Raw genomic sequence first — 24,364 nt, forward strand, 5'->3', positions numbered from 1 at the left:
TTTGAATATCGTTCTCTCAAAATATATGTGCCATTTTGTAATATTTTGGTTATGTAATAGGGTTGCTCTGAAAATTTTCGAAACAATTTTCTGGATTTATTTAAAGGTACTTTTTCTTGTTTAATAAAAACAAGATCTCCTAATTTAAATGGACGTATTGCAGTTTTGCGATTGTAAAACTTACGCATAACGTCACGAGAATTATTTATGTTTTCTTGTGTGATATTCCATATAAGTTTAAATCTTTGTTTCAATTCCTCAACATAAGTGTTTATTGAAGGGTTGGTATTAATTGGTGGAAATAATTCGGAAGTGATGGGTTTATTCATATGTCGGCCGAAAAGAATGTAGTACGGAGAGTATTGTGTCGTTTTCGGACATACTGTTGAATTATAGGCTAATTGGACACTGGAAAGCTTATCAGGCCAATCGCTTTCGTCTTTTAACGATGTACGTAGTATTGAGAGTAATGTAGAGTGTACCCGTTCTACCATTCCGTTACTCATTGGGTGATAAGATGAAGTTCGATGCCTCTTTATTTGAAAGAATTTATAAAGAACATCCATTATACCACTTAAGAAGTTTTGTCCTCGGTCAGATGTGATACGTTTGGGCGGTCCAAATATTGCAAATACTTTATGATAAAGTTGTTCTGCGATTTCAATAGTGTTTTGCGTTTTTAATGGTATAAATAGTGCGAATTTTGAAAATGCGCATATAACGCTTAAAACATATTTATATTCTTTGCTCTGTTTTGCTACCGTAACAATGTCGATGTGTAACATGTCAAATGGTGCGCTTGCAATAAAAGGTTCTTGTAATGGATATGGTTTATAATTGTGATCTCTTTTAAATATTTGACAGTTTTTACAAGATTGAACATAATCTTTAACTGCTTGATACATTTTTGGAAAGTAATAAAAAGTTTTGAGGGTTGCAAACATTCTATCAACACCACAGTGACCGTTTAAATCATGAAAACTGTAAAGTATTTCACTTCTTAATGACTCAGGTAAAGCTAATTGTTTAATTAAAGTTTTTTCAGTTTGATGTTTCTTAGATCTTGGTTCGTAAAAATGAAACAGAACATTGTCAACTATTTCGTATTGGGTGCTTATATATGGAATTCGTTTTGCTGAGTCTTTATCATCAGGTAAATGACCGTTCTTTAAAAATGCATAAATGTCGCCGAAGTCTTTTGATGTAGCTTGTAAGTTTATAATGTCTAGTTGATTAGTTGTTAAGTGCGCGTGTTGTTTGCGGTCATTGACTGTCTGGAGTTGTGAACCAGGTATGTGATCATTATCTGAGATAACACTGTTGTCAGGTGGAATGGTGCTAAGTTGATTGTCAGCAGAGATAATTGGTTGATGATTGGTGGGTGTTGTGTTGATTGTTTGTTTTCGCATTTTTCTTGTGAGAATGTTAACCTGGGAGCAATGATTATTTTGCGTTACTTGTATTGGTGCCAAGGTTTGTGGAGGTGTTAAAGGTGCGTTATTGTTGGAAAGTGTATGTATGTTTTCCTTGGATTTAACGTGGGTGTCTGATTTAGAATAGTTAATTCTACTAAGGTAATCGCTCGGATTTGTCTTGCCAGTTTTATAAATGATTTCATGATCATAATTTTCTAGTTCTAAAGCCCATCTATATAGTCTGTCATTTGAGTGTTTTGCTGTATGCAAAAATGTTAAAGCTTTATTGTCTGTTATAATTTTGACATGTATATTTGATATATAGACTCTACATTCTTTTAAAGCGTAAATGATTGCTAATAATTCCAGTTCACAACTACTGTAACGTTTTTCGTTATCTTTTAAAGCACGACCCCCATATAAAATAACATGATGACGGTTTGGAGAATCTTCCTGACATAAAATGAATCCTACTGCGGAGGTACTAGCATCTGTATAAATAGTGAATTCTTGATTAAAATCTGGTAATCGTAAAATTGGTTTTGCCATTAATGCCCGTTTTAAATAATTAAAACTTTTGTCATGTTCCTCGGTCCATTTGAATATGGTATCTTTCTTAAGTAATCTATTTAACGGGGCGACAATGTGTGAGTAGTCTTTTATAAACCGTTTTAAGAAATTTGTCATGCCTAAAAAACTCTTTAATCCTTTTTGATTATTAGGAATTTGGAATTCGTTAATTATTTTCAATTTGTCAGGGTCCATTTGAATAGTGTTTCCTTCAAATACTGTGCCTAGAAATGTTATTCGTTTTTGTGCGAAATGACTCTTTTTAAGATTTATTACTAAACCAGCTTCTTTTAGTTTATGTAAAAATTGAGAAAGTTCTTTGATGTGGGTTTCAATATTGTCACTCATAAGTATACAGTCATCCAGAAAAAATAGAAGGTTTTTGAAATTGAATTCTCCTAATATTTTTGAAAGATACAATGACCAATAAAAGGGACTATTACATAACCCATAAGGAAGTACGTTAAATTGAAAACATCGTCCTGTTGGTGAATTAAATGCAGTATACTTTTTAGAATTTTCGGCCATGGGCAGATTAAGAAATGCTTGTTTTATGTCTATTTTAGTAAAGATAGTTGGCTTTTTCTCTGCGATCATATTTTGAACATCTACAATTGTAGGCATTTGATAATACATTTTCTTCGAAATTTTATTTAACAGTCGGTAATCAATGCATAACCTATATAATTGTTTATTTTCTTGTTGGTTTTCTGGTGAAATATCATCTGAATGTGTATGTTTTTTAACTAATACAATAGGACTACTCCAAATTGAAGTTGATGGTGAAATTATATTTTTATCTAGCATTTTCTGTAATTCATCTTCAATGATTTGTCTCGTTTTGGGGTTTACCGGATATGGTCTTGAACGTATAGGTATAGCATTCGGTATCAATTCGATGGAACATTCAAAATTTTTAACAGCGCCGACATCTGTTTCTGAATCACTAAAAATATCTTGATATTGCTTTAAGAGATCGAACAGTTGCTGATTATTCGCAAATTCTTTTCCTATTTTATTATGTAATATTTGTTCTTTTTCGGTTGTCGTCTTAACGTTTCCACTTTCGTTACATTTATCTAAATTATTAATGTCATATATTTCGTTTTCATTTAAAATATGTATTGAAGCTAAAATATCATATTTATTTATCATTTTTTCTGTATCCGAGTTATTGTAAATTGGAAATTGTATAGTTTTATTTTTGTTGTCTGTAATATATAAATCAAGTTCCATGATATTTGTTTCATCCATAATATGTAAATCTTTATTCAAAAAACATTCTTTTAATTGAACAGGTATTTTCTGAAATGAATGAGGTTTAAGTCTTATCTTTTTATTAGCTTGAATACAGTGAATTTCATTTGTTATAAAATTGGTTTTGCATGTAATATTATCTTTATTTATTTCAAGAGTATTAGTCTCAAAATTTAATTTTGCCTCGTATTGCGAAAAGAAGTCTACTCCTAGTATTGCATTATTCGTTAAGCCTTGTACTATGTAAAACGGGTGCTCAAAGCGCGTGTTGCCAATTAGCATTGGGAGGTTAATGACCCCTTCTACATTGTACGAATTATCAGAAATGGCGGTCTTGACATGGAGATTAGATGGTAGGCATTCGTTTCGCGAAATGTTTGTGGAGGCGAAGAATGATTTGCTGATTACAGACATACTACTGCCCGAATCCAAAAGAATGTTTGTTGGGACATCTGCAATTGTTCCTGGTAAAGAATTATGAAAAAATGTGGATACTACCTTTAAAGCTAATATTTTACGTTTAGATTTAATACTTTGTTTTTGTTTATTTTGAGTTGTATGCGTACTTTTGTTAATTAAACCCTTTTTATTTATTTGCTCGTGTTTTACTTGGAATTTTGAATAATTTGCGTTGTTAAAATGGTACCTACTGCTCTGTCTTTTCCATCATTTTTTAGTTCGAAAACACATTGATTGGAAGTGATTGAATTGTTGGCAATTGTTGCATCGTTTATTGAATGCAAAACAGTTTCTACCCCCCCTACAAGAATCGTATCCGCATTTGGGGCAATTTTGGTTTTGTGCATTTTGTCTGTGTACTTGTAAACGTGGGTTAGATACGGATCTATCGACTATTCGCGGTCTTTGATAGTCTAACGGTACTGACATCCTATAATTTTGGTTTTGTCGTGGTTGAAATTGTTGATAACGGCTGTAAGGAACAGATGGCATTTGATTTGGAAACATATGTTGTTGAGCGTAAGAATTTTCTACCGGTATATTTGGTATTGGGGTTGACTGTAAAGCATTAATTTCCTTAATTTTGATGTCCGCTTTTAAGGTTTTAATCTCTTCCAATAACGTTTGAAATTTTGTGTCAATAGCATTGACTGAAAATGACGTGGTCATGTCACAGAGTTTACAGTATTTGGCCAGTTCTGACAGAGATTCTGGCTGTCTTAAAATAACATCTTTCTTAATACTGTCTCTTAATCCATTGACAAGCAAGCTTACGAGAACTTTTTCTTCTAAGCCTTGTACATCAGTAGAAATTTTTAATGCTCTCGAGATATAATCATCACATGATTCATTTTCTCTTTGTTTAATAGCAATTAGATGATAATCTAATTCTTTAGTCTGAAATCGTTTAGCAAGTGCTTTGGTGAGTTCTTGATAATTAGATTTAATATCTTCGGTTAGATTATTGTAAAAATTCTCTGCATTGTCGGACAGGTAAAATGGAAGAACATTAGCGTACTCACCCCTATCAATGTTATTCATGCTACAAAATTTCTGAAATTTTGCCAGAAACGCTGGTAAACTATCATAGTCTCTGCCTGTAAAGCATGCTAACTTAATTATGTTTGGCTTAAACATTGTACCTCTTGGGTCTGAAGTCTGTGCGGTATGGGAATTTCTCGCCGGTCGTTCCCCGTCTGCTGGAGGGTGGCCAGGTGCGGAAGGCGTCTGCCTACGTAAGTTAATATTGTCACTATTAGCACTTTGCGATGGAAAATTAGCACTATTAACACTAGGTGATGGGGTATTTAAGAAAAAGTTAGGTCTCTGCGAAATAACACTGGAAATTGGATCCTGTAGTCGTTCGTCGGGAAGGCACTGAAAATTACCATATGGCGGTGGTACTGGGTCGTACCGGAAATTGGATAATGGCTCGAGCAGCGATTCCTTCGGCGGGTCCTGCGTTAATGGCTGGAGTGTTGTTTCTTGGGTTTCTTCGGTGTCTGATGCATCGGATTGTAATGGGTGACTTTGAAATGGGCTGTCATGTATTGTTACTCTTCTGATTGTTTTGATAGAATTTAATTGTTTATGAAAATCTGAACGTAATTGTTTTTTACGACGTTTTTCACTTGCAACAAAATCTTCGGGAGTTTGTAAATAAGGTTTTGACTCACTTGATGATTTTGGAGTGTCTTGTTTTGATATGGTAGTTGATGGGTGAAGTGGTTGCTCCGGAACTGTCGACTCGTCAGGTGGGGATGTTGGCGGCGTCAACTGTGGCGGTAGAGTGGCTGATAGGCGAGAACGTAAATTGTAGTGAGACATCTTGAAACATTTCTGACGATTTTTGTTGTGGAAAATGTTATTGTAAAGGAATTAAACTTTAGAACCTATTCTCCACCAGATATCGTACGTGCTTTTACTTTCTATTTCAATATCCTTGAAGTTTTCATTATTTCCGTCTAGTGTAATCGGTAACGGGATCTTTATTCACGTACGATACATTATTTAGTTCTTAACAGTTAATTATTCTGTCCATTACGGTCTTAGTGAATGTTGTATTTGTAGTGTTTCATTTTCAATTAGCATTAAATGTTACCATTCTTCATTTTATGTAACTTAGCGTTAAGCGCTAATATTCTATAATCCATAATAGATGTAAATAATCAAGGAAGTCGACAGTGTAAACAGCCCATTTTATTCTCTGTAATATCCGAGAAAACACTGTGTTAATTTATTAAACAAGATAAACATTTGCATGCATAAATATCATTTATGATATATACGTACATATGCAACGATATTGATTTCTAATATATATTGATAAATCACACAGAATATTGTTCAATTTCACTAACAGTTTTCAGGCATTAACATTATTTTGTTAAATTATAAAATAAAGAAATTATTTATTTATGAGAAGACAGTACTATTTGTTTTACTAATATGATACTTATAAAATAGCAATTATCATTAATACACAATATATATTTATTTGGATATTGCGCAGTCAAACAACTTTCCTAAATACTCTACACTGAATGTAGGTGAAACAAATTAAAGTAGTAAACAATAATTTAAGTATGAATATATTTATTTGCAGCAAACAATAATTTAGGTTTGAAAATAAATAAGTATCAACAGCTCACCTGTAATATCCGAGAAAACACTGTGGTGAGTCCCCCGCAGTGTTTTCTTAAATATTCTTCCAGATGCAACTTTCTGAAACCTGATCAGGCTTTTCCTAATACGTTTCTCACGTGATCCTATGTGGTCTCACGTGGTACGCTGATTCACCTACTTTTTTATATTTGTTCGGGTCAAAGTTGTTAACCCTTGGTCATGGAACTTTCCAGAAGTTTCTATTGCTTACGTTTGCGTTCTTGATTTGGTAAACAATTTAGATTGGAATGTGCTATTCTTTGTTAGCTTAGTAAGCTGTTTTCTTATAGTACATCAATATGATAGAGTTTGTAGCTCACCTGGCACAAAAAGTATTCCGGTGTGGTTTTGTGAAAACTGGGCTTATGAACTGCGCAATTCCTTAAGTATTTCTAACAATGTACAATAGTTATTCTAAACAATATGCAATAGTTATTTTAAACAATATGCATTAGTTATTTTAAACAATATGCAATAATTATTTTAAAATTTTGTTAATTGAAATTAATTAAAACTTTATTAATTATGATTAATTAAAATTATTAAATAAGTTAAAGTGAAAATTTAAATATTACAAATATTTCATAAGATTGTGATTTTAATTGGATTACAAAACTTCATAGGTTTATTGATCTCGAAATAGTAAAATGGTTTCCGGATGATAACTCAAGAACGCTTACGCCTAGGATCATGAAACTTCATAGGTACATTGATGATGACTCGGAGATGACATCTATTGATTTTCAGGTCACTAAGTCAAAGGTCAAGGTCACAGTGACTCGAAATAGAAAAATGGTTTCCGGATGATAACTCATAAATGCTTACGCCTAGGATCATAAAATAAAAAAATCATTGGTACATTGATAATGACTGGCAGATGACCCCCTTCATAGGTACATTGATAATGACTGGCAGAAGACCCTTATTGATTTTCAGGTCACTAGGTCAAAGATTAAGGTCATAGTGACTCAAAACAGTTTAATGGTTTCCTGTTGATAGCTCAAGAATACTTAGGTCTATGATCATGAAACTTCTCAAGTACATTGATCATGACTGGCAGATGACCCCTATTGATTTTCAGGTCACTAGGTCAAAAGTCAAGTTCACAGTGACAAAAACGTATTCACAATGGCTGCCACTACAACTGACAGCCCATAGGGGGGGGGGCATGCATGTTTTACAAACAGCCCTTGTTCTGTGTTAAAATTATGTACACGTCTGCGTTAAATAAATATGTTCACATTTGAAATAAAGCTAAAAATGTGTATTGTTGTTATTAGTAATTTGAACCGAATTGCTCTGTGGGAAGTATAAGTACTATCAACCAGACCTAAATATGTGGGTAATTAAAGAGCACGAGAAAAGATGAAAATTAAGTTAGCTCAACCATTTTAAGCAATATTACTGGGTCACACTTTTTACGATGCAAAATCTGAAGGGTCCCTAGACTATGATGATTACTTACACGAGGAGTGTCCTATTCATTGCTGCCGCATGATCCTATCAGTAACGAATTAACGCTTGTATCGTTAAAGCAAGTCGTATATTCACGTTTATAAATATTTAAATAGAAAATAAAGGTTTAATTGTCGCATATCCACCGCATGATGTGTTTCTTATAAAGTGCACGTATATTCAAACCGAACAATTTTGTCCTTAGATAAAAATATACTACATGTGATCATATGTGGCCTCACAAGGCTTATTATGAATTTATTATATCGCCATCGCAATGAGATGTAAATAGTTCACACATGCACAGTGTTCTTTCAACACAACCAAATCACACTTATAGTCGCGTCTTGCGAAAATAGGTCTTAATGCGTATGCGGCCAGCGTAAGTCAAACACGGTCTGCGCTATTTCGCAGTGATTGTTGTTAGGTCAAAAACGTGCATGAAGAAGTCCGGATTTCCGCAGTGATTTGGCCAATGCTGTGGGTGATTTCTCTCAAATCAATAATTAAAATATTCTGATTCATTCATTCGGGTCTACAGGCGTGAAATTTCCCCATCATTTAATTGTTTGTTGATAAAGGGTATTTTATGTGAAAAGCTTGGCAAGACAGCTACGCCGAACAACCGAACTAGCATTCATTAATTTGATCAAAATATGCACACAGCAGAATGATTGTGTTTCTTACATGGCTTTTAGAAGAACAGACCATGCAGGCGAGCAGTGAACAATATGATTAGGTTTAGTTGCCCTAACCCTATATACCCTTGGTATGACTTGTGAGTGTTGAACTAATGTGCTACAGCATCACTTAAATACGAACATACGATAGTCAGGTATCCCCGCATAATGACATATAGAATATTACTGGGTAGATACCGCTTAGCAAACTTGAGCCTGGGATAGTCGGTTATACCCGCTTTGTGAAATTAGGAATATAACAGGTTTGATATAGCATTAACAGTACGTACTTGGGGGTTATAGGAAATACCCGCTATATGACTATCCTGTATATAACTAAATGACGTCAAAAATACAACTGATGTGATACGGCATTACTTATACGAGCATAGGGTAGTAAGGTATAACTCGCCTCCTACAAAAATGACCTGATTCGATTTGCTTTGAGAGGCCATGTGCCCATTGTGTATTTTCCATACACCCTGAGAAATTTCCATACACCCCGAGTAATCGGTTGAGATATAATGGATACACAGTTAGTAACTGATTGTGTATAGGATATACACCCTCAGTTCCCTTCTCGAGCTTCGCTCTCATACACCATCAGTTACAAACAGTGTAACTAATACGGTATTACTGATAACAGCATGGGGTAGTAGTATATACCGCTTTATAACTCGCTAGTATAGTACAGGCTTGATACGGCATTACTTATATACGAGCATTGGGTAGTAGGATATATCCGGTATATTGCTCGCTAGTAAAGTACTGGCTTGATACGGCATTACTTATATACGAGCATGGGGTAGTAGGATATACCCGCTATATAACTCGCTAGTATAGTACTGGCTTGGTACGGCATTACTTATATACGAGCATGGGGTAGTAGTATATATCCGGTACATGACTCGCTAGTATAGTACTGGCTTGATACGGCATTACTTATATACGAGCATGGGTAGTAGGATATACCCGGTATATAACTCGCTAGTATAGTACTGGCTTGAAACGGCATTACTTATATACGAGCATGGGGTAGTAGGATATACCCGGTATATAACTCGCTAGTATAGTACTGGCTTGATACGGCATTACGTATATACGAGCATGGGGTATTAGGATATACCCGGTATATGACTCGTTAGTATAGTACCGGCTTGATACGGCATTACTTATATACCAGCATTGGGTAGTAGGATATATCCGGTATATAGCTTGCTAGTATAGTACCGGCTGGATACGGCATTACTTATATACGAGCATGGGGTAGTAGTATATACCCGCTATGACTCTCTAGTATAGTACCGGTTTGATACGGCATTACTTATATACGAGCATGGGGTAGTAGAATATACCCGCTATATAACTCGCTAATATAGTACTGGCTTGATACGGCATTACTTATAATGAGCATGGGGTAGTAGGATATACCCGCTATATAACTCGCTAGTATAGTACTGGTTTGATACGGCATTACTTATATACCAGCATGGGGTTGTAGAATATACCCGGTATACAACTCGCTAGTATGGTACTGGCTTGATACGGCATTACTTATATAAAGGCATGGGGTATTAGGATATACCCGGTATATGACTCGCTAGTATAGTCCTGGGTTGGTACGGCATTACTTACATACGAGCATGGGGTAGTAGTATATACCCGCTATGGCTCGCTAGTATAGTACTGGCTTGATACGGCATTACTTTTATACGAGCATGGGGTAGTAGGATATACCCGGTATATGACTCGTTAGTATAGTACTGGCTTGATACGGCATTACTTATATACGAGCATGGGGTAGTAGGGTATACCCGGTATATGACTCGCTAGTATAGTACTGGCTTGAAACGGCATTACTTATATACGAGCATGGGGTAGTAGTATATACCCGCTATGACTCGCTAGTATAGTACTGGCTTGATACGGCATTACTTATACCGGGTATACGAGCATGGGGTAGTAGGATATATCCGGTATATGACTCGCTAGTAAAGTACTGGCTTGATACGGCATTACTTATATACGAGTATGGGGTAGTAGGATATACACGTTATATAACTCGCTAGTATAGTACCGGCTTGATACGGCATTACTTTTATACCAGCATGGGGTAGTAGGTTATACCCGGTATATAACTCGCTAGTATAGTACTGGCTTGAAACGACATTACTTATATACGAGCATGGGGTAGTAGGATATACCCGCTATATAACTCGCTAGTTTAGTACCGGCTTGATACGGCATTACTTATATAAAGGCATGGGGTAGTAAGATATACCCGGTATATGACTCGCTAGTATAGTACTGGCTTGATACGGCATTACTTATATACGAGCATGGGGTAGTAGGATATACCCGCTCTATAACTCGCTAGTTTAGTACTGGCTTGAAACGGCATTACTTATATACGAGCATGGGGTAGTAGGATATACCCGCTATATAACTCGCTAGTATAGTACCGGCTTGATACGGCATTACTTATATACGAGCATGGTGTAGTAGGATACACCCGGTATATAACTCGCTAGTATAGTACTGGCTTGAAACGGCATTACTTATACGAGCATGGGGTAGTTGGATATACCCGGTATAAGACTCGTTTACCAGCATGGGGTAGTAGGATATACCCGGTACATAACTCGCTAGTATAGTACTGGCTTGATACGGCATTACTTATATACCAGCATGGGGTAGTAGGATATACCCGGTACATAACTCGCTAGTATAGTACTGGCTTGATACGGCATTACTTATATACCAGCATGGGGTAGTAGGATATATCCGCTATATTACTCGCTAGTATAGTACTGGCTTGATACGGCATTACTTATATACGAACATGGGGTAGTAGGGTATACCCGGTATATGACTCGCTAGTATAGTACTGGCTTGGTACGGCATTACTTATATATAAGCATGGGGTAGTAGTATATACCCGCTATGACTCGCTAGTATAGTACCGGCTTGATACGGCATTACTAATGTACGAGCATGGGGTAGTAGGATATATCCGGTATATGACTCGCTAGTATAGTACTGGCTTGATACGGCATTACTTATATACGAGCATGGGGTAGGAGGATATACCCGCTATATAACTCGCTAGTATAGTACTGGCTTGATACGGCATTACTTATATACGAGCATGGGTAGTAGTATATACAATGGCTGTTTGTAAAACATGCATGCCCCCCATATGGGCTGTCAGTTGTAGTGGCAGCCATTGTGTGAATACGTTTTTGTCACTGTGACCTTTGACCTAGTGACCTGAAAATCAATAGGGGTCATCTGCCAGTCATGATCAATGTTCCTATGAAGTTTCATGATCCTTAGTTTCATGATCCTAGGCCTAAGCATTCTTGAGTTACCATCTTGAAACCATTTTATTATTTGGAATAACTGTGACCTTGACCTAGTAACCTGAAAATCAAGATGGGTCATCTGCCAGTCATGATCAATGTACCAATGAAGTTTCATGATCCTAGGCCTAAGGGTTCTCAAGTTATCATCCGGAAACCATCTGATGGACGGACCGACCGACCGACATGTGGAAAACAATATACCCCCTCTTCTTCGAAGGGGTGCATAATTAGAGAGCGGACACCATGCTCAAAGTTTAAAACGCACTAAGTGACCCCTTGGCCTAGATTTTGACCCGGCATTACCCATATTCGAACTTGACCTAGACATCATATAGATACAACATCTGACCAAGTTTGGTGAAGATCGGGTAAAAGCAACTTGAATAAGAGAGCGGACACTTAATACGGACCGACAGACAAGACAGGCAGACGGACCGACAAACTTCGTTTGTGGGGGTATAAAAATGTATTAATAATGCTACTGGTATTTCATTTCTGCGTATTTTAGTCTTATATACAATATGTATAGTTTCTATTAAGTGCATTATTCCAATTTACTATTCATGACACTAACTTCTACGTTATAAACAAAAACTTTCAGATCATTTGCTGTTATTTGTAACTGAACGAGCAAAGAAAAAAATCTTACGTTTTGAATAACTAATAAATCCTTCCAACAATAAGCATTTTTCCTTGTGACTTGACTTTCACTGGGAATCAAACCCAGATCTCCGACTTACTTGGTAAGTCGGCATGTTTTCTTTACACCATGAAAGCGATAAGTTGAAGGAAAAAGCTAATCATTATGTACACAAAATATATTTAATGGATAAAATTTTTAGAAGTCTTTTTCCTACAAGTCTGTATTAACCATTTGACCCCCATGGCATGGCCAGTTTTATGCTAACACAATTGTGTTTAGTTTTACTACATTAACACGATGCTTTGCTGAATACCAAATATCTATGCAGTCAGATTCATAGATAATTTTCCACTTTATACATTAATTAAATTTGGACTTGCTCACATTTTGGCAAAATGACAATTTTCCAAAACAATCAAATTATAGAACAAGAGCCCTAAGGTGCTCAACTGTGACCAGAAGTAACTAAACTATTCTGAGAGGGTGTAGTTTAGAATAATAAATGAACTTGATGAAAGATATGTAATTTGTAGGCAAATAATCATTTATAAACTTGACTTTGCTTATCATTACAGCAAATGTTTTGACAAACTTTAAACAAGATGTGTTTGTGAAACACAATGTCCCCCTATATGACGTTTGACGTTGTAGGATGACCTTGACCCTTCACCACTCAAAATGTGCAGCTCCATGAGATACACATGCATTTCAAATATAAAATTGCTAGCTTCAATATTGCAGAAGTGACATTACATGATCAAATTTGACCCATATATTTGACCTTGAAGGATGATCTTGACCTTTCACCACTAAAAATGTGCAGCTCCATGAGATACACATGCATGCCAAATATGAAGTTGCTATCTTCAATATAGAAAAAGTATTCATAAAATTAGCGATTTGGGCCACATATATTTGACCTCTGACCTTGAAGGATGACCTTGACCTTTCACCACTCAAAATGTGCAGATCCACGAGATACACATGCATGCCAAATATCAAGTTGCTATCTTCAATATTGCAAAAGTATAATAATATGAGCGATTTTGGACACATATATTTGACATCTGACCTTGAAGGATGAACTTAACCTTTCACCACTCAAATTGTGCAGCTCCATGAGATACACATGCATGCCAAATATCAAGTTGCTATCTTGAATATTGAAATACTGCAAAAGTGTACATTAAATGAGCGATTTTGACCCATATATTTGACCTTTGACCTTGAAGGATGACCTTGACCTTTCACCACTCAAAATGTGCAGCTCCATGAGATACATATGCATGCAAAATATCAAGTTCCTATCTTCAATATTGCAAAAGTTATTGCAAATGTTAAAGTTGGCGCAAACCAACCAACCAACAGACAGGGCAAAAACAATATGTCCCCCACTACTATAGTGGGGGACATAAAAAAGGAACACAATTTTAAATGCAACTTCCAGTGTTTACAAGCTTTTTTTAATTTGACATTTTGACCCACTTTTTGACGTTATGTGATCCAGTTTCAAAGTCAGCTGAGATTACATTGGGCCAAATGCTCTGATCATCTTTCATGAAAAATGCACATAAAAAAGCCCAATTGTGTGTTAACAAGGTTCTACTCTAGCACTTTAAGAAAAACTGTCATGTCCACTGGCAGCCATGTTAGTCTACAAACCGGAACCAGTTACAAACTCGACAACTGAGCTATCATTAGAATAAATATTCTGACCAAAATTTCTGGAGATATGGCTAAAAATGTCACTTCTAGAGAATTTACAAGGTTTCATTATAGCCATAAAAAGACAATTGCCTCGTGCTCTAGTGGATATGTTTTTTGAATAGACATAAAAATTTCGAAACTCGACTGAGCCATCATTTGAACAAATATTCGACCAAAATGCATGAAGATTGGAAAAAAAAACAGTGACTTCACTAGTGTTCAAAAGGTTTCACTATAGCTATATAAGGAAAACTGCACAGCCCTGTTACATACGGTCATTTATGAAGTTCCACAACTGTTGTCGTACATTAAACAGTTTTCTAGATAGTAATTTCCCACTATTTTTTCCATCAGTGCAGCTTATGATCAACAGTTAACTAGTCACTTCCACTTTAAACCTGTCCACTGTAAACACAAGGTTTACTGTTTTGACCTTTTTATACTTTTTATTTCTTATTGCTTTTGAAATATCATCTTATATATAATGTTATAATGTTCGCATGTATCACAATTATATTCTACAACACCGGTTCAATACATTGAGCTGTACACTATAAATGTAGGGACTAAAATATGATGATAACATTTTTCATCTCTTCTTCTTCTTGTCAATCACTCAAATGGAAACACTGGCCCCTGTGGTACACATTCTTTTTGATCAGCATGTTTTGTCTGCCAAACTGAAAAAAATAATAATCACAAATAAACATTTTAAAGAGAAGTGTTATGCCCCAACACTAATCTTTAGTTTCAAAACAATTGTAATGTCCAAACAAAATTAAACTAAAATACCAAAGTGTGCAAATTCAAATGCTTTTTACTTTGAGCTAATAGAGAGAGTTATACAGACAACAAGACATTTGCACATGGTGAATACTTGTGTTATTTGGATAAGGCATTACCATGATATAGTCTGAGCAGTAGTAGGACGCAACGCATGCCTCTCCAACCGCTCAACTATTGTGACTGCTAGATGATGATTTCAGCTGAGGAGCTAAACAAAAATGAGCAAGGGCCATAGTTCTGCAAAATTTGGGCTCATACATAATTTGTTCCTTTAAGATGCCAATGTTTCCAATGTTGACTAGAAATGGCGCGGCAGAGACCGACGCACATCCCCACGCCGCATGTTTGACCCAGGGGTGCCCCAGGGTTGGTAATGGGGCCATGCATAGTTGACCGTATTGTCATAAGAGAAGTTCAGTATCAATTAGAAGTGAATCGGTGTAGAAATGAAGAAATTATAGTAAAAGGCAATTTTGGTAGGGCGTGGCCTATGTGGGAGGGGCACCCCAGGGTTGGTAATGGGGCCATACATAGTTGAGATTGACCGTATTGTCATAAGAGAAATTCAGTATTAATTTGAAGTAAATGGGTGAAGAACTTTTAAAGTTATCGAAGGATCCAGAAAAGTGTCAGACTGACAGACACAGAGCGCAAACCGTAAGTCCCTCTCCTTTTTCAAGGGTAGGAAACTAACAAGTTTTGATAATAATGTAAAAATAATGGTCAAAACAAGAAACTGATTGAAATACAAAGTTAGGTCGACCAAAGGGTGTTCTCATTATGTTATATGCACAAACAGGGATTTCAGATATTAAAGGGGTCAGGACCATGGATAATTAATAAACCCTCATGTCAATTTCATGTGAATTGCCAGCATTTAATTCTTACGTTCACCTACCATTACTAACATCAAGAGTGTCTTGGTTTGGGTAAAGCTTTCGTATATTGTTTGGAGGCATAGTGTAATAGCTGTGATATTTTAGGAATAAAATGAACCTAAACACAAAACTGAAGCAAATCTGCACCTTTCTAGGTATATTTTGACCTTTGACCTTGAAGGATGACCTTGACCTTTCACCACTCAAAATGTGCAGCTCCATGAGATACACATGCATGCCAAATATGAAGTTGCTTTCTTCAATATTGCAAAAGTTATGGCAAAATATTAAAGTTGGAGCAAACAAACCAACAGACAGACCAACAGACAGGGCGAAAACAATATGTCCCCCACTATAGTTCATTCCAACGCTCACGGACACTGGAACCCCGGGGAGAGTGTAAAGCTCCACTATATATATTTCATATATAATAGTCGAGCTAAAAACCCTATTTTACTATGATTCAAGGGCCATAACTCAGGGGTGTCTGGGTCTATTTGGCCCATTATCTAACTTGACCTAGATGTTATTGCCTTACACATTTTCATGAAGTTTGGTGAAGATCTGATGACAATTGCTTGACTTATTGAACGGAAAATAATCCGGACGGACTGACAGACGGACTTACTAACTTACAGACGGACGGATGGACTAACAAACTAAAGGACGGAGCGATTTTAATATGCCCTCAACATCGCTGGTTCGGGGGCATAAAAACGACATTGTATAAAATGTATTGTATTTCTTAAACTGTATGAACTGTTATATCATACACGCCATACGTCCCGGATTTTCCCGGATTTTCCGGGACAGTCCCGGAAATGAAGAACTTGTCCCGCTGTCCCGGAAATCTGTCAAATGTCCCCGAATTTACAAAATCCATATATACATGTACCTTATCTTAGGCTTAACTGCACCTCGAATCTGTGTATATATGCAGCGTCTCCATGACAATGCCTACCCGAATAGGCAGACTACGCTACGTGTCAAAATCGATCAATTAACAGGGGTCCTGTTATCATATTGATTGATTCCATCCTGTCAACCTTGGACACCCTTCATGCCCTTTGATGAAAATGCCGAGTTGGGAATAGGGAGTTACAGTTGTAAGATCGTACGCGAATATCATTTGCCATTTAAAAGGAATCATGATGTTCAAACTTAACCTTTGACCTAGAAGTTGGCAAAGGGTTTGTTTTTAGTTGGTCGCATTTTAGAATTTACAGAGCATATTTTGCAAATCAGTGTGTGCTTAGAAGCCTTAGCTACGGAAAGAACCGCAACTCAATTTGCTTAGAACGATCACCACTGCCTGTCTGCAACAGATGACAAATGATTCTGCTCTAGCAGTGAGTGTATATACCAGCTTGTAAGACGACATTGGCCAGACTAGTGTTTATCATTAAAGTCTGTACGTATTTGTACCATTTTTGACCTCATCCAAGATATCATTGGGACAAATCTTCGGACAAAGTTTCATGATGATCAGACAATAAATGTGGCCTCTAGAGTGTTAACAAGGTTTTACTATATAGCCATAAAAGAAAAAATGCAGAGCCCACTGGCAGCCATGTTTTTCAACCAATCAGCATCATGTTTGAACTCGTCCAAGATATTATTGGGATGAATCTTCTGACCATTTTTCATGAACATCGGAAATAAAAGTGGCCTCTAAAGTGTTAACAAGACTTTACTATAGCCATATAATGAAAAAAATGCCCCGCCCCCTGGAAGTCGTGTTTTCCAAGCAAATGTACCCATTTTCAAACTCTTTCAAGATATCATTGAGACCAATCTTCTGACCAAATTTCATGAAGCTTGACAATAAATGTGGCCTCTAAAGTGTTAACAAGGTTTTACTAAAGCCCTATAAGGAAAAATGCCCCGCCCCCTGGTGGCCATGTTTTTATAGCAACCATACCCATTTTCGAACTCATTCAAGACATCATTGGGACAAATCTTCTGACCAAGTTTCATAAAGATCAGACAATAAATGTGGCCTCTAGAATGTTAACAAGGTTTTACTATAGCCATAGAAGGAAAAATGCTCTGCCCCCTGGCAGCCATGTTTTTCAACCAATCAGCATCATTTTTAAACTCGTCCAAGATATTGGGATGAATCTTCTGACCATGTTTCATGAAGATCCGACAATAAATGTGGCCTCTAGGGTGATTTTACTATAGCCATTTATAGCCATATTAGGAAAAATGCCCCGCCCCTTGGCAGCCATGTTTTTCAAGCAAACATAACCATTTTCAAACTCATCCAAGATATCATTGAGACCAATCTTCTGACCAAATTTCACGAAGATTGGACAATGCGGCCTCTAGAGTGTTCACACGGTTTTACTAAAGCCATATATAACCATATATGGACCATATATAAATAACCATATAAGGAAAAATGCCCCGCCCCCTGGTGGCCATGTTTTTAATGCAACCAAAACCATTTTCAAACTCATCCAAGATATCATTGGAAAAATGTTCTGACCAAGTTTCATGAAAATCTGACAATAAATGTGGCCTCTAGAGTGATAACAAGGTTTACTATAGCCATATAAGGAAAATGCCCCACCTCATAAATGCCATGTTTTTCAACCAACCGGCATCATTTTAAAACTTGTCAAAGATATTATTGGGTTGAATCTTAAGTAATATGCATATAATAATGGAAAAAGGGCCATTATTCTTACAAAATGCTTGATACAGTTGTCTGCTCTTCTTTATAGATTGGGGTCATGTTGGTAAATAAGTTTGCAAAATATGAAAGCAATATGTCAAGGGACGTTGAAAATATTTTAGGTGGTACGCCAACTTTAACATAGATTTATCAATAATATGAATATTCAAAATGGTAAAGGAGCCATAATTATTACAAAATGCTTGATAGAGTTGTCTGCTCTTGTTTATAGGTTGGGGTCATGTTGGTAAAGAAAAATGCAAAATATGAAAGCAATATGTCAAGGGACATTGAAAATATTTGGGGTAGTAAACAAACTTAAACATTTGCTGCATTTTCTAAGTGGAATAGGGGCCATAATTATTACAAAATGCTTGATAGAGTTGTCTGCTCTTGTTTATAGGTTGGGGTCATGTTTGTTAAGAAGTATGCAAAATATGAAAGAAATATGCCAAGGGACATTGAAAATATTTGGGGTAGTACGCAAACTTTTAACATTTGCATGCTCACACTAACGCCAATGCTAAGGCTAACGCAAACGCCGGGTGAGTAGAATTGCTCCACTATATAGATTTCATATATAATAGTCGAGCTAAAAAGGGTCTTTCTGTAAATCTTTAAGAGAACAAATTAAAAACTCAACAGGCCTTTTTTATTATTAAATATGCTTGTTTCCATATATAATTTAAGGCCCTAAAATCATTCAGGATATAACTTTGAACATTTTTTACAGAAATAAAATGATCTTAAAGTTCTCTGCAATGCAAAGTAATTTTTACACACTAGATATTTAAAAAAAAAAATTGTTAACTTGTCCATGCTATTCGGGCCGGCTGTGCTCTAACTGCCTATGGAAAATCTTGATTATATATACATTATATATATATACCTGTTGTGACCCTTGAGATCCTTATGAAATGTTCATAATTCACTAATAACTGTATGTAAAAAAAATAGTATTACCAGATAATCGGGTTCAAAAGTTATTTCTTTCAAGACAGGATGGTTGGTGGGAAATGTCTTCCGACGAAACTGAAAAACATCTAAAACAAAAAGAAAGTGACTTCTTGTATAATTTGAAGCACTATTCATTTTAATACAATTGTGTTTTGACAGCCATAGTTCTGCTGAGCCTAAAAATTAAAAGTAGGTCAACAAAACACAAAATGAAATCCAATGATTGCATCACCAAATCTTCAACATATCCAATTAATAAAATTAATGTTTATATATAGACGGTTTTGATACATGGCACAACATCAGGGGTGTCAAATGTCCCAAATTTGAAATCCTAATGATAAAGTCTGGAGTCTGAGCCTGTAGGTCCCTTACAGGTAGAGCCCCCCAAAGCCATAGTTCATTGTTCTTTTTATAGTCTTAGTTGCTATTTCTGGTGAGTAAAATGCAAACTATTATAAGCCAGACCACCAGTAACACTCGATGTGTAATTGTCATTTTATATAAATGTTATAAAGAACATCGATAACAAGGGCTGTTTGTAAAACATGCATGCCCCCCATATGGGCTGTCCGTTGTAGTGGCAGCCATTATGTGAATACGTTTTTTGTCACTGTGACCTTGACCTTTGACCTAGTGACCTGAAAATCAATATGGGTCATCTGCATGTCATGATAAATGTACCCATGAAGTTTCATGATCCTAGGCGTAAGCGTTCTTGAGTTATCATCGGAAACCATTTAACTATTTCGGGTCACCGTGAATTTGACCTTTGACATAGTTACCTCAAAATTAATACGGGTCATCTGCGAGTCATGATCAATCTACCTATGAAGTTTCATGATCCTAGTCGTATGCGTTTTTGAGTTATCAACCAGAAACCATTTTACTATTTCGGGTCACCGTGACCTTGACCTAGTGACCTCAAAATCAATAGGGGTCATCTGCAAGTCATGATCAATCTACCTATGAAGTTTCATGATCCTTGGCATATGCGTTCTTGAGTTATCATCCAGAAACCATTTTACTATTTCGGGTCACTATGACCTAGAGCTTTGACCTAGTGACCTCTAAATGAATAGGGATCATCTGCGAGTCATGATCTATCTTCCTATGAAGTTTCATGATCCTAGGCCTAAGCGTTCTTGAGTTATCATCCGGAAACCACCTGGTGGACGGACCGACAGACCGACCAACCGACATGTGCAAAGCAATATACCCCCTCTTCTTCGAAGGGGGGCATAATAAATGTTAATCCACTAACCATACAGTAAAACAACTGTCCAAAAATATATCCAGATATGTCTTTTGCAAATGAAATAATATATGCACTTAGTTTGACAGCAGAAAATGGAAATTTAATGATGGGGGACATATGCTACATTTTGTAGTATGTAAGATTTCTGGAAAGTAGCCAAGAGGTTAGGTCAGTTACCTTTTATGTCCGTGTCAGCGGATAACCAATCAGACAATAGTAAAACAAGGGACAAAATTGTCACAAAACCAGGTTTTCAATGTAGAAAAAAGTCTGATAGAGGGAGACAACTCAAACTGAACTGTTTATAATTAACCCCCTTTGTTTCAAAATAAATATATTTTTAGTTGTGGCGACCTTGACCTTGGAGATATTGACGTAATTCTAAAGTGCGATACAACGTCCCACGATGGTGAACAAATATGCCAAATCATTTTTAAGTCTCACAATGAATGACATAGTTTTGGCCCGGACAAGCTCTTTTATGGCCATTTTTGACCTTTGAACTCAAAGTGTGACCTTGACCTTGGATATATTGACGGTATTCTTTTGAGCAACACACCGTCTAATGATGGTGAACAAATGTGCCAAATGATTTTAAATTCTCACCAAGAACCACAACGTTATGGCCTGGACAAGCTTGTTCCGTCCGCCCGCCAGCCGGCATTTGCCAAATTGAATAACCCGTTTTTTTCTTTGGAAAACCTTGTTAAAAAGACCAGGAAAAATCCATACTAAGCGCACATGCCCGGCATGCCAATGAAGCAATTACAATATTTGTTCACACCCCCTTAAAACAAATCATCAGATTTACACTGATCTAAAATTCAATCCTGAATGGCTCAAATCGGGATTTCCAAATAATCCGGACAATTAACACCCTTGCAACATGCATGGGTTGCTAAGTTACTAAATGTCCTACATATAACAAATTCAGAATTTGTGTACCATCCCACTCACATAAATAGCAATTGCAAGATGATGTCCATTACAAACCTGTTTGTTATCATTCTGACCTTTTTGTACTTCTATAGTTTTTCAAATTTTAATGTGATTAAAGTGCAAACACCTGATTATAGAAGGTATACCTAAGATCATATTGCTTGCCATGAGTAATAATCCAACAGATTGGCTTTGTTTGTATGCCAATAGATAGAGCTTGCACATTCTTTTTCAATATGTGGTTATGGACAACTGTAAACATTACTTCATGTATTTTAAGGGGCCTTTGCATGTTTTGGTAAATTGACAAAATAAAACAAGAGCAGCTGTCACCATAGGATGACTTATGCCCCCTATAAATGCTTGATAGAAGTTATGAGCTTTTTTCGAAACCTAAACACAGATTTCGAAACCTAAACGCGGACCCTAAGTTCAAGGTCACAGGGGTCAAAATTTGTGTGCGTATGGAAAGGCCTTGTCCATATACACATGCATACCAAATATGAAGATTATATCTCAAGGGACATAGAAGTTATGAGCATTTTTCAATATCTAAACGCAGATTTCGAAACCTAAACGCGGACCCTAACTTCAAGGTCAAGGTCACAGGGGTAAATTTTTTTGTGCGTATGGAAAGGTCTTGTTCATATACACATGCATACCAAATATGAAGGTTATATCTCAAAACATAGAAGTTATGAGCATTTTTCAAAACCTAAACGCAGATTTCGAAACCTAAACGCGGACCCCAAGGTCAAGGTCACAGGGGTAACAATTTTTGTGCGTATGGAAAGGTCTTGTCCATATACACATGCATACCAAATATGAAGGTTATATCTCAAGGGACATAGAAGTTATGAGCATTTTTCAAAACCTAAACGCAGATTTTGAAACCTAAACACGGACCTTAAGTTCAAGGTAAAGGTCACAGGGGTAAAAATTTGTGTTATTATGGAAAGGCTTTGTCCATATGCACATGCATACCAAATATGAAGGTTATATCTCAAGGGAAATAGAAGTTATGAGCATTTTTCGAAACCTAAACGCAAAGTGTGACAGAAATACGGACCGACAGACGGACAGTCTGATAACTATATGCCCCCTTTTCTTTGAAAGGGGGCATAAAAATTGTTTCAGACTTGCACATTTTTGTTGCAGTTATGATATTTGTGAGAAAACAGTTATACTTAACATTAACAACCTGAAATTGATAAATCGTTGCAAAGCAAAACAATTGAATAATTTGGAGTTCTGTTGTCGTTTTTTGTGACACTACGAGCTTTGCTTATAGAAACTAAAAGTATAAAATATTGTATGAGCATGGATGGCCGTCTTAGCGTTAGACTTTTACTCCAGAGGTCAGTGGTTCGAGCCCAGATGAGGATTACTTTTTCTTTTAATTTGTTCTTGTTTTTTAATTGAGCTTTTTAGATTTAATGTTTACATTTATAAATAACGCATTTAATGACAAACTTTAATACATGCCATAATCTGTTATACGGTCCATTAAATACCAAGATGAGTATCAAGGAACCTGAGTGAAACATTTTATTTTATTTCGGATATATACAGGACTGCTTATTGGAAACAAAAAGTTTGCTCGATTCTTGAATGACTTACAAAAATGTTTATCAAATCAAGTAGGTTCGTTTATTCTTCGTCTGTTGTCCCATCTCGCCAACAGTCAACCAGCTCCCTCCAGGCTTGTCAGTTCCAGGCGAGTCTCTCTAGCTGCCCCCATTTTGGCCCATCTGCTTAGAATCTGCATCCAGGTCACGGCGCCAGGTGTTACTGTATTTGAAATAAAGTAGGTTGGATGCCATTAAATGTGACTTTAAACACCATAATGACAGACAAAATAACAGGTTTATTTCCCTTCAATTAATAACAAGCAAATTCATTGAATTGATATCCCCCGCTAATTAGCTTCTGGACACAAAAGTGTTATATTTGACACTCAGGTAAAAAAGCATTTTTTTAGGTTCGAAGGGCCATAACTCCGTTATTAACAGATAGTGTACAATGCCATTTGGCATGCATCATCCTCTTATCTATACATATACTCATACCAAGTTTCAATGAAATCCACCAAAGCACTTCCAAGATATGGCTCCCAACACAAAAGTGCCGGATGGACGGAAAGACGGGCGGACAAGGCCAAAACAATATCCCTCCGCCTATTGCAGGGTGATAATAACATGAATGTAAATTAAAGCCAGCACATATATGAATTAACTGCCTAGATGGGTGTATTAAATATAATTTAGGGCTGTACAATACTTACTGATATGTGAGCATATATTTACTTTTAGTAAATATAAATAAATGTAACAGTAATACTTACACACTTGTGACTGTGAGTTTATACATGTAACTAAACTTCTTTTATAATTTTATAACAGTGTTTTATTCCTGCCATAGTATTAAGAAGTCACTTGCTCAATAACACATTTAAGCATGAGCTGTTTTTTTTTAATCTGCATACATAAGAAAACATCGAAAAAAAACACAAGAGGAGCATGTATCCGAAAGTAAATTACGTCCGAAATCGGGCAAGTTAAGCATGCGCGAAATTCACCAAAACATCGATTAAATATGGTTTAAACAGAATCATATGTAAAACTTGAATGATAAATTAAACATTATCCAAC

General features: G+C 36.2%; 1 long non-coding RNA gene across 3 annotated transcripts in view; it reads right to left on the reverse strand.

Moving 5' to 3' along the window:
* LOC127853185 (uncharacterized) overlaps positions 1-24,364 on the reverse strand; it is a 36,185-nt gene extending 11,821 nt beyond the window's left edge. The window contains exons 1-3 of one of the 3 annotated variants that reach the window (XR_008036517.1): positions 23,334-24,364; positions 19,523-19,602; positions 8,114-8,313 (exon numbers count right to left, since the gene is read on the reverse strand). This is a non-coding gene — a long non-coding RNA (uncharacterized LOC127853185). Of the gene's footprint in view, positions 1-8,113; positions 8,314-12,642; positions 14,896-19,522; positions 19,603-23,333 lie in introns of those variants that run through there. The other 2 variants (XR_008036515.1, XR_008036516.1) reach the window with 2 other exon arrangements.

The sequence above is a fragment of the Dreissena polymorpha genome, chromosome 12 (assembly GCF_020536995.1).
Source record: "Dreissena polymorpha isolate Duluth1 chromosome 12, UMN_Dpol_1.0, whole genome shotgun sequence".
Classification (NCBI taxonomy): Eukaryota; Metazoa; Mollusca; class Bivalvia; order Myida; family Dreissenidae; genus Dreissena; species Dreissena polymorpha.